The 8,956-nt window shown below is 44.1% G+C and overlaps 1 long non-coding RNA gene across 1 annotated transcript; it reads left to right on the forward strand.

Annotated features, from left to right (window-relative positions):
* The first annotated feature begins 2,041 nt into the window (after positions 1-2,041).
* Positions 2,042-7,796, forward strand: LOC125483146. The gene is made up of 3 exons (XR_007262114.1): positions 2,042-2,189; positions 3,692-3,756; positions 6,899-7,796. It is a non-coding gene; the product is annotated as an uncharacterized LOC125483146 (long non-coding RNA).
* The last annotated feature ends 1,160 nt before the right edge of the window (positions 7,797-8,956 follow it).

The following is an 8,956-nucleotide window of genomic DNA, read 5'->3' on the forward strand; positions in this document are numbered from 1 at the left end:
TCTTCTGGCACTATTCCTGAAGACAATGACGACATAAAGATCAAAGCTCTCAGATACCTCCTGGACCATGACCCCACCATGATGCATCAGGCAATTTTATCTGCTTTGGTAACGGATCTCTTTTCATCTGGTGAACTCCGACCCACTGCTTCCAAGCTGACAGTTCCCCAGCCCCGCACAGCTCGCTTCTACCTCCTTCCAAAAATCCACAAACAGGACTGTCCAGGCAGACCCATTCACTCAGCCTGCCCATGGCCCACAGAACTCATCTCTTCCCACCCTGACTTAGTCTTCTCTCCCTGGTCCTGCACATCTGTGAAAAAAAAGAGTTCTGAGAAAGGTTCACCGGACCCGAAACGTTAATTCTGATTTTTTTTCTTCACGTGCTCCCAGACCTGCTGAGCTTTTCCAGCAACATCTGTTTTTCTTTCCAAATGTATGCTCATCTTATCCTTCAAAATCTTCTCAAGTATGTTACCTACTATAGACGTTAGGCTTACTGGTCTATAATTCCCAGGTTTTTCTTTGTAGCCCTTCTTATATAAGGGCAGAACATTCGCTACCCTCCAGTGTTTTGGGACCTTACCTGTGGTTAACGATGAAACAAGAATATCAGCCAGGGCACCCACAGTTTCTTCTCTAGCCTCTTGCAGGGTTCTTGGATATATCTAATCAGGACCAGGAGATTTATCCAACTTCATACATTCTAACACGTACAATACCTCCTCTACTGTGATATGAACTGTCCCCAAAATATCACCACTAACTTCCCCAATTTCCCAAGCCTTCATGTCTTTCTCCACAGTATACACAGAGGAGAAATATTCATTGAGGACCTTGCCCAACTCCTGTGGTTCCACATATACATGGGTGGGGGAGGTGAGAGAGGGAGGAGGGGAGAATAAAGGGGAGACGAGGTGGGAGAGAAAGTGAGTGTGCTAAAGGAATGTTAGACAAGGGGGTGATGAGAGAGGGTTACAGTGGAGCAGAGTGTGCAGTAGGAGACGAATATTGATGACAGTATTACAGGTTGATGTGTTCTCCATGCATTTCAGCAAGGATTCTGATCGGGTCCCACACAGCAGACTTGTTAAAAACAAAATTAAAATCCCTCATGGGATCCACGGGAATGCAACAAAGCCAGAAATAAGTTGGTTTCATGGCAGAAAACAAACGCTGACTGTTGATGGGTGTTTTTGCCACTATTTCTAGTGGGTTTCTGCAGGGCTCAGTGCAAGGTCTCCTGTTGAATATATTCATAATTTGGGCTTAAATCCAGAGGGTATGATCAAGAGGTTTGCAGCGAACACAAAACTTAGCCGTGTGGTTGAAAGTGAGGGGGATAGCTGTAGACTGCTTCTGTAGCAGCCCACATGAAGCTTTACACCATCCAGGACAAAGCAGCTCATTAGATTGTCACCATACCCCCAAACATTCACTACTTTCACCACCGACGCTCAGTAGCAGCAGTGTGTACCGTCTACAAGAAGCACTGCAGAAATTCACCAAAGATCCTGAGTACCTTCCAAACCCATGACTATTTTCATCTCAAAGGACAAAGGCAGCAGTTACATGGAAACGCCACCCCCCAGCAAATTTCTTTCCAAGGCATACACCATCCTGATTGAGAAATCTATGGCTATACCTTCAGTGTTGCTGGGTCAAAATCCAGGATTCCTCTCCCTAACAGCATTGTGGACCCAGCTAGAGGGATGGGGAGGTGAAGGGGTTTGTTGTGAAAGATAGCGCGTTTCCTTTAGTGTGACTGAGTCAAAATCCTTGAATTGCCTCTCCCTAAAGCATTGAGGGTCTACCTACATCAGGGGGGTGGGGGGAGACTCCTGCCTGCATCTGCTCTGCCCTGACCTATATACCCGACACACCCAACCCCATTCTGTGCATGTAGATTACTCAATTTCAAATGGATTCCTACTAATCACATGATTTCTCTGAATAGCAGTGAGTTCTAATCTATTCATACACTGGCATTGCTGATTGGACATAGAGCAGACAGAAACTGCACGTCATCCCGTTTATATACAGCCGCACACCCCTCAATCATCCAATTCAGAGATCATCAGATCATTTTGCTTCGTGTTCTTCATTTCTTTTTTAAACATTTAGTGCTATCACCTTCTATATTCAGGAGTGGAGCTGAGAGGGAGCAAACTGGAAGGCAGCTTGGGAAGGTAAGTGATATAAAAAGTCCATTTTAGGTGCGGAGCTGAGCCGGAGTGTTAAATTTGAATTAGTGTTAAACTATTGGTTAGAACTTGCATGCACATTGAGATAATCAGCAGAGATATAAAAACAGTTTAAACACCTTTTTTTTTAAAAAAGCCAAATACAAAGTTAGTGAAATGAAATAAGGATGGAGGGTCAGGTGATGTGTTATTCCTGCATGATGATATGGAAGCTGGCAAACCCTATTGTTGTTCCAAGTGACCACATCTGTCGTAAATGTTGGTGATGTATGCGGTGATGCAATTCCGCAAGAAGAAAACCAAAAGGCAAGATAAAATAAGAAGTAGAATACAATAAGGGATGCAGGACAAGGGATACATGAGGAATATGTTCAATGATCACTGAAAATGCCAGGACACACGGAGAGAGCAGTTAATAAAGCTCACTGTGTTCTTGGTTTTAATAATAGGGATATAGAGAACAAGAGTGCAGTGATACTGAACTTGTAAAAGACATTTGTTAGTCCTCAGCTCAAGTATTGTCTACAGTCGTGGGCATCTCATTGTGGATCACTTGGATTTGGGAATGTTGGGAAGGAGAAATATGTAGAAGGTTAGGCGTGAATGCATTAGAGAGAGTGCAGAGGTGATTTACGAGAATGGTTTCAGGAAGGAGAAACTTCAGTAATGAGGATAGATTGAAGAAGTTGAGACTGTTCTCGGAGACAAGACTGAGAGGACATCTGATTAAGGTTTACAGAATCCTGAGTGGGCTGAACAGAGGAGAAAGGGAGAAGCTATCCCTGCTCAAGAAAGAAGAACCGTGTGGCATAGATTTAAAGTGAGGCGCAAACAAAGCAAGCGTGGTGTGTTTAAAAAAAAAAGCTATTTCACACAGCAAATTGTTAGGGTATGGAATGCCCTGCCTGGAAATGTGGTTGTGGCAGGTTCATATGAGACATTGGATGATTATATGGTTAGAAATAGTGTGCAGGGGTACGGGGCAATTCAGGAGCTTGGCACTAGGTAATGATGCTCATTAGCTCGTGGAGAGCAGAGGGGACGGGAGGAGGTGGAGGAGAAACGGGGGAGGGAGGGGAGTGGGAGTGGGAGTGGGAAAGGGGGATATTGATGCGTTGAGTTTGCTAAGATATGGTGAGAGAACCAGCTCAGTCGCGCAGCGAGAATCACTCCACCGTACCTGAAGCAACTTGCACTTAGCCCAAACCATAAGATTGAGCCGCATGGTTCGTAATAAATACTTTACATGTGGAATCACAAAAACAAGGGGGACAATGCAGGTTCTGTTGTTAAGTAGGAGGAAGAGTGAAGTATTGGAGGTGATAAAAAGCAAGGGAGGGAACAATGATAGGATTGGTATCTGTGGATAATTCACACGGACCAGATTAAATGTTTCCCAGGCTGTTAAAAGAAGCCAGCAGGAGAAAGGGGAAGCTCTAACTATGATTTTCCAATCTTCACCAATTAATTGCCTTTCATTTTAACAGGACACTGCGAAGCTCAGAGGAACAAAGGGATCTTGGAGTGATTGTCCACAAGGCAGCAGAACAGGGTAAGAGGATAGTTCAGAAGGCCTACAGGATACTGGCCTTTATCAGTCAAGGCAGAGACTAATACGAGCAGGCAGGCCATGTTGGAGCTGTGTCAGACTTCTGCTTAGGCCACAGCTGGAGTACTGTGTGCAGTTCTGTCCACTGCACTGTAGCAAGGATATGATTGTACTGGAGGGGATAGGAAGGAGATTCACCAGGATGTTGTCTGGGATGGAGCAGTTTACTAATGGAGAGGCCAGATAAGGTCAGGTTTTCTCTGGAGCAGAAATGACCTGATTGAGGTGTATAAGATTATGCAGAACATGGACAGGAAGCAGCTATTCCCCTGAGTTGAAGGGTCTATAATAAGCAGGCATAATTTAGAAGTGAAGGGCAGGAGATTTAGAAGGGAGTTGAGGAAACCATTTTCACCCAGAGGGTGGTGGGTGTCTGGAATGCACTGCCTGGGAGGGGGCTTGAGGTGTAAAATCTCCCAACCCTTAAAAAGTACTTGGATGAACACTTGAAGCCTTGTAAAATTGAAGCTACTGGGCCTAGTGTGTCAAAGTGGGGTCAGTGTAGGCAGTGACGCATCTCTTATACCAGTACAGTCTCGATGGGCCGAAAAGCCTCTTTGGTACTGTAAGATTCTATGCACACATTCAGAGCTGGTAACTGAACTTGACGAGTGTGCTTGTGATCATCGTGCAGTATTAATTCAGAGCTTTGCGAACTACATGGTAAATGGAAAAGTCCTGGGGAAAATTGATACACAGAGATCTGGGTGTTCAGGTCCATTGTACCCTGAAGGTGGCAACGCAGGTCGATAGAGTGGTCAAGAAGGCATACGGCATGCTTTCATTCATCGGACGGGGTATTGAGTTCGAGAGTTGGCAGGTCATGTTACAGTAGTATAGGAGATAACATGGTATAGAGTTGGATGAACACAGCAGGCCAAGCAGCATCAGAGGTGCGGGAAAGCTGACGTTTTGGGCCTAGACCCTTCTTCAGAAACCACTTCTGAAGAAGGGTCTAGGCCTGAAACGTCAGCTCTGATGCTGCTTGGCCTGCTGTGTTCATCCAGCTCTACACCTTGTTATCTCAGATTCTCCAGCATCTGCAGTTCCTACTATCTCTGAAACAGTTGTACAGGACTTTGGTTTGACCACATTTGGAATACTGTGTACAGTTCTGGTCGCCACATTAACAAAAGGATGTGGATGCTTTGGAGAGGGTGCAGAGGAGGTTCACCAGGATGTTGCCTGGTATGGAGGCCACTAGCTATGAAGAGAGGTTGAGTAGATTAGGATTATTTACATTAGAAAGACGGAGGTTGAGGGGGGACCTGATTGAGGTCTACAAAATCATGAGAGGTATAGACAGGGTGGATAGCAAGAAGCTTTTTCCCAGAGTGGGGGCCTCAATTACTAGGGGGTCACGATTTCAAGGTGAGAGGGGAAAAGTTTAAGGGAGATATGCGTGGAAAGTTCTTTACGCAGAGGGTGGTGGGTGCCTGGAACGCGTTGCCAGTGGAGGTGGTAGAGGTGGGCACGATAGTGTCGTTTAAGATGTATCCAGACAGATACATGAATGGGCAGGGAGCAGAGGGATACAGATCCTTGGAAAATAGGCGACAGGTTTAGATAGAGGATCTTGGATCGACACAGGCTTGGAGGGCCGAAGGGCCTGTTCCTGTGCTGTAATTTTCTTCGTTCTTTCATCTTTGAAAGATGTTGAGAGGATAAACTAACCACAGTTAACCAATGAAATTTAAGGAGAGTATAAAGTTGAAAGAAAGAGTATATAAGAAGGCAAAAGCCCGTGATAACCCAGAAGATGGAGATGAATTCAGGAAAGGAGAACCAAAAAGATCATAAATAGACAGAATAAACTACCAGGGCAAACCAGCGAGGAGAATAAAATTGACAATAAGAGCTTCTTTATGTTTATAAAGAGAGGTCAAAGTGAACGTAGTCCCCTGGGAAGATGAAACTGGTGAGATGATTTTGGGGGGAACAAGGAGATGGCAGAGAAGTTAAACAGATATTTTGTATCAGTCCTTAAGGTGTAATCTGATTTTGATTTATTGTTGTCACGTGTACCTAGATACAGTGAGAAGTGCTGTTTTGCATGTTCTACAGGCAGATCGTATCATGCAAAGCGCATCAGGGTAGCAGAATTCAGTGTTACAGCTGCAGAGAAGGTCAGTCATACAGCACAGGAACAGACCCTTTGGTCCAACAAGTCTACGCCAACCATGTTCCCAAACTAAACTACTCCCACCTGCCTGTGCTTGCCCCATATCCCTCCAAACCCTTCCTATTCAGAAACTTATCCAAATGTATTTTTAAATGTTGTAATGCATCCATCACTGTCTTTGGCAGTTCATTCCACAAATGAACTATTCTGTAAAAACATTGCTGCTCATGTGCTTTTTAAATCTCACCTTAAAAATATGCCCCTAGTTTTGAACTCCACCCCCCCCCCCCTCCCCCCCCCCCCCCCCCCCCAAACCTTTGGGGGAAAGACCCTTGTCATTCACTTTATCTATGCTCTTGATTTTATTAACCTCAACAAGGTCACTCTTCCTATGCTCCAAAGAAAAAAGTCCCAGTCTGTCCTGTCTATTTTTATATCTCAAACCTTCCATTTCTGGCAACATTCTGGTTAAACCATTCTGAATCCTGTCCACAGGTTAATAACAGGGCGACCAGAACAAAGCAGGGAAGAAGCTGTTTTTGAATTGGTGTTCATATGTGTATTCAAACTTTTATATCTTCTGCCCGACAGAAGGTGGAAGAGAATATAATCAGGGTGGGAGGGGTCTTTGATTATGTTGATTGCTTTAATACTAAAGAATATGGGGGCGGTGTGGGGAAAGGTGGCGGTGGGAAATTAAGTACCATCATTAAAGATGTAGTATTGGTTCCTGGCTCTGATGGCTTGTATGCTAGGATCCAAAAAGAAATTATTAAAGACCATAAGACATAGGAGCTGAAATTAGGCCATTCAGCCCAATGAGTCTGGCTAATAAGTTTCTCAACCCATTCTCCAGCTTTCTCCCAGTAACCCTTGATCCCCTTGACAATCAAGAACCTATCTATCACCGTTTTAAATATACTCTATGACCTGGCCTCCTCTGGTCCCCCTTTTTTTTTTAAGGAAAGATGTTTCACTGGAGGCGGTTCAAAGAATGTTCACTGGAATAATCCCTGGTATGGAAGGATTGTTTTATGAGCAAAGCCAAAACAAGTTGGGATTCTGTCCATTGGAGTTTAGAAGAATGAGATGATCTAATTGAAAGCTATAGGATTCCTAAGAGGCTGAACAGGGTAAATGCCAAGAGGATGTTTCCTCTCATGGGAGATTCTAGGGCCAAAGGGCATAATCTCAGAATAAAAGGGTGCCAATTTAGGACTGAGATGAGGTGGAATTTCTTCTGAGAGTTGACCATCTTTGGAACTGTGATTGGTAGATAGACAGATAGCTGGATAGGCGGATAGACACAGATGGACAGACAAATTCTTGATCAGTTGGAGAATCAAGGGTCACAGGGCAATGGCAGGAAAGTGGACAAGAAGAATATCAGATCAGCCATGATCCTATTGAATGATAGAGAAGGTGTTGCAGGGAGAGAGGTGCAGTGTGGGTGAACAGCCTTCTCCTGTTCCTATTTATTACGGTCTTGTGGTATAAATGAATCCCAGTCTGAAGGAAATAAGTTTCCAGAGGCCTGTGGAAGCTGTATGCATTGACTAGTGACTTCAGAATTCACGCAAGAAATACAATCACATGTACCTGTCATTCAACCCCTTGTCCAAGGATTTCATGACGGCCTGGTATTAATCAGTGAAATGGTTTTTGAACTGGTAAATAAGAATTATTTTATTTTTCCTTTCTAAGTTAATTCTTAACTGTGTGTCTGTCGTTGAGTGGGAGTTTATGGTCAAAGAAGATTGGGCTTAGATCACAAAATTAGATTGCTTTGCAGTTTAGAGATAGTAGGAACTGCAGATGCTGGAGAATCCGAGACAACAAGGTGTCGTAGGTGTTCTGCAAAGCGGTCCCCGAGCCTCCACTTGGTTTCTCCGATATAGAGGAAGCCACAGCAGATGCAGTATACCACATTGGCAGATGTGCAGGTGAACATCTGCTTGCTTTGCAGTTTATCTGTGTTCTGCTAAAGTTGCAATCTTAAACAAAAATTAACAACTTAATAATTTATTAACTTGGTGTCCAAAATGTGTAACTTGTCAACTCTAGTTAGGAACAATTGAGCAATTTTGACCGTCTTTGTTTTAATGTCACTGTGTTGTGAATCCAGTGATGGTGAGGCTGATTTGGTTTGGCATGCTATTCCCGTATCATCATAATGTGCATATACGATACCTGAATGGGAGACAATGGAGAAAATGGGGTTTCAGGCGTAACACTTAAATGGTTACGTATGGATCTTTTTAACTAGAAATAAATCCAGAAAATATTATGCTTAACTGGGTACGCAAGTATCAGTCTCACATGTCCAATAATGAACTATTAATTTGTAGTTGTTCATTAGCTTGCCAATCTGTTGTTCTGTGGTGTGCAGATGTTTCATTACCCTTCTCGGCAACATGATCAGTGCCATCACTAATCGAAGCGTTGGTGTTTTGCATCCATCAAGATTTATATGATGCTCCGGTGTGATGTTCTTGTCACTTCTGGTTTTTGTTTAGCAGCTGTCTGTGTTGAGGCTGGTTGGCTCGCCGAGCGGGTTTGTTGTTCCGCAGACGTTTCGTTACCGTGCTGGGTAACATCCTCAGTGCAGCCTCTGATGAAGCATTGGTGTGTTTTCCCGCCTGGTTTTTAAACTCTGGGGTCTGTTGCAATGGATTGCCTCACTTCCGGGTTTCCTCCGTAATGGAATGTATATGGGGTCGAGTTCAATGTGTTTATTAATAGCATGCTTCATGGAGTGCCATGCTTCCATGAATTCTCGTGCTTGTCTGTATAAGGGTTCTATTTGTCTGCCTTTGTTAATGGAGTCCCATGTTGAGAACCAGGGTTCCAGGAAATTCCCTTGCACATCTGTTGTTTTGTCCCAGTCCAACTGATGGCCCTCATTGTCTGTGTATCAAAACAAGTGAATGATGGTCATGGATGAACACAGCAGGCCAAGCAGCATCATAGGAGCAGAGAGGCTGACGTTTCGGGCCTAGACCCTTCATCAGATGAAGGGTC

This window comes from Rhincodon typus, chromosome 1, assembly GCF_021869965.1.
Source record: "Rhincodon typus isolate 14 chromosome 1, sRhiTyp1.1, whole genome shotgun sequence".
In the NCBI taxonomy this organism is placed as follows: Eukaryota; Metazoa; Chordata; class Chondrichthyes; order Orectolobiformes; family Rhincodontidae; genus Rhincodon; species Rhincodon typus.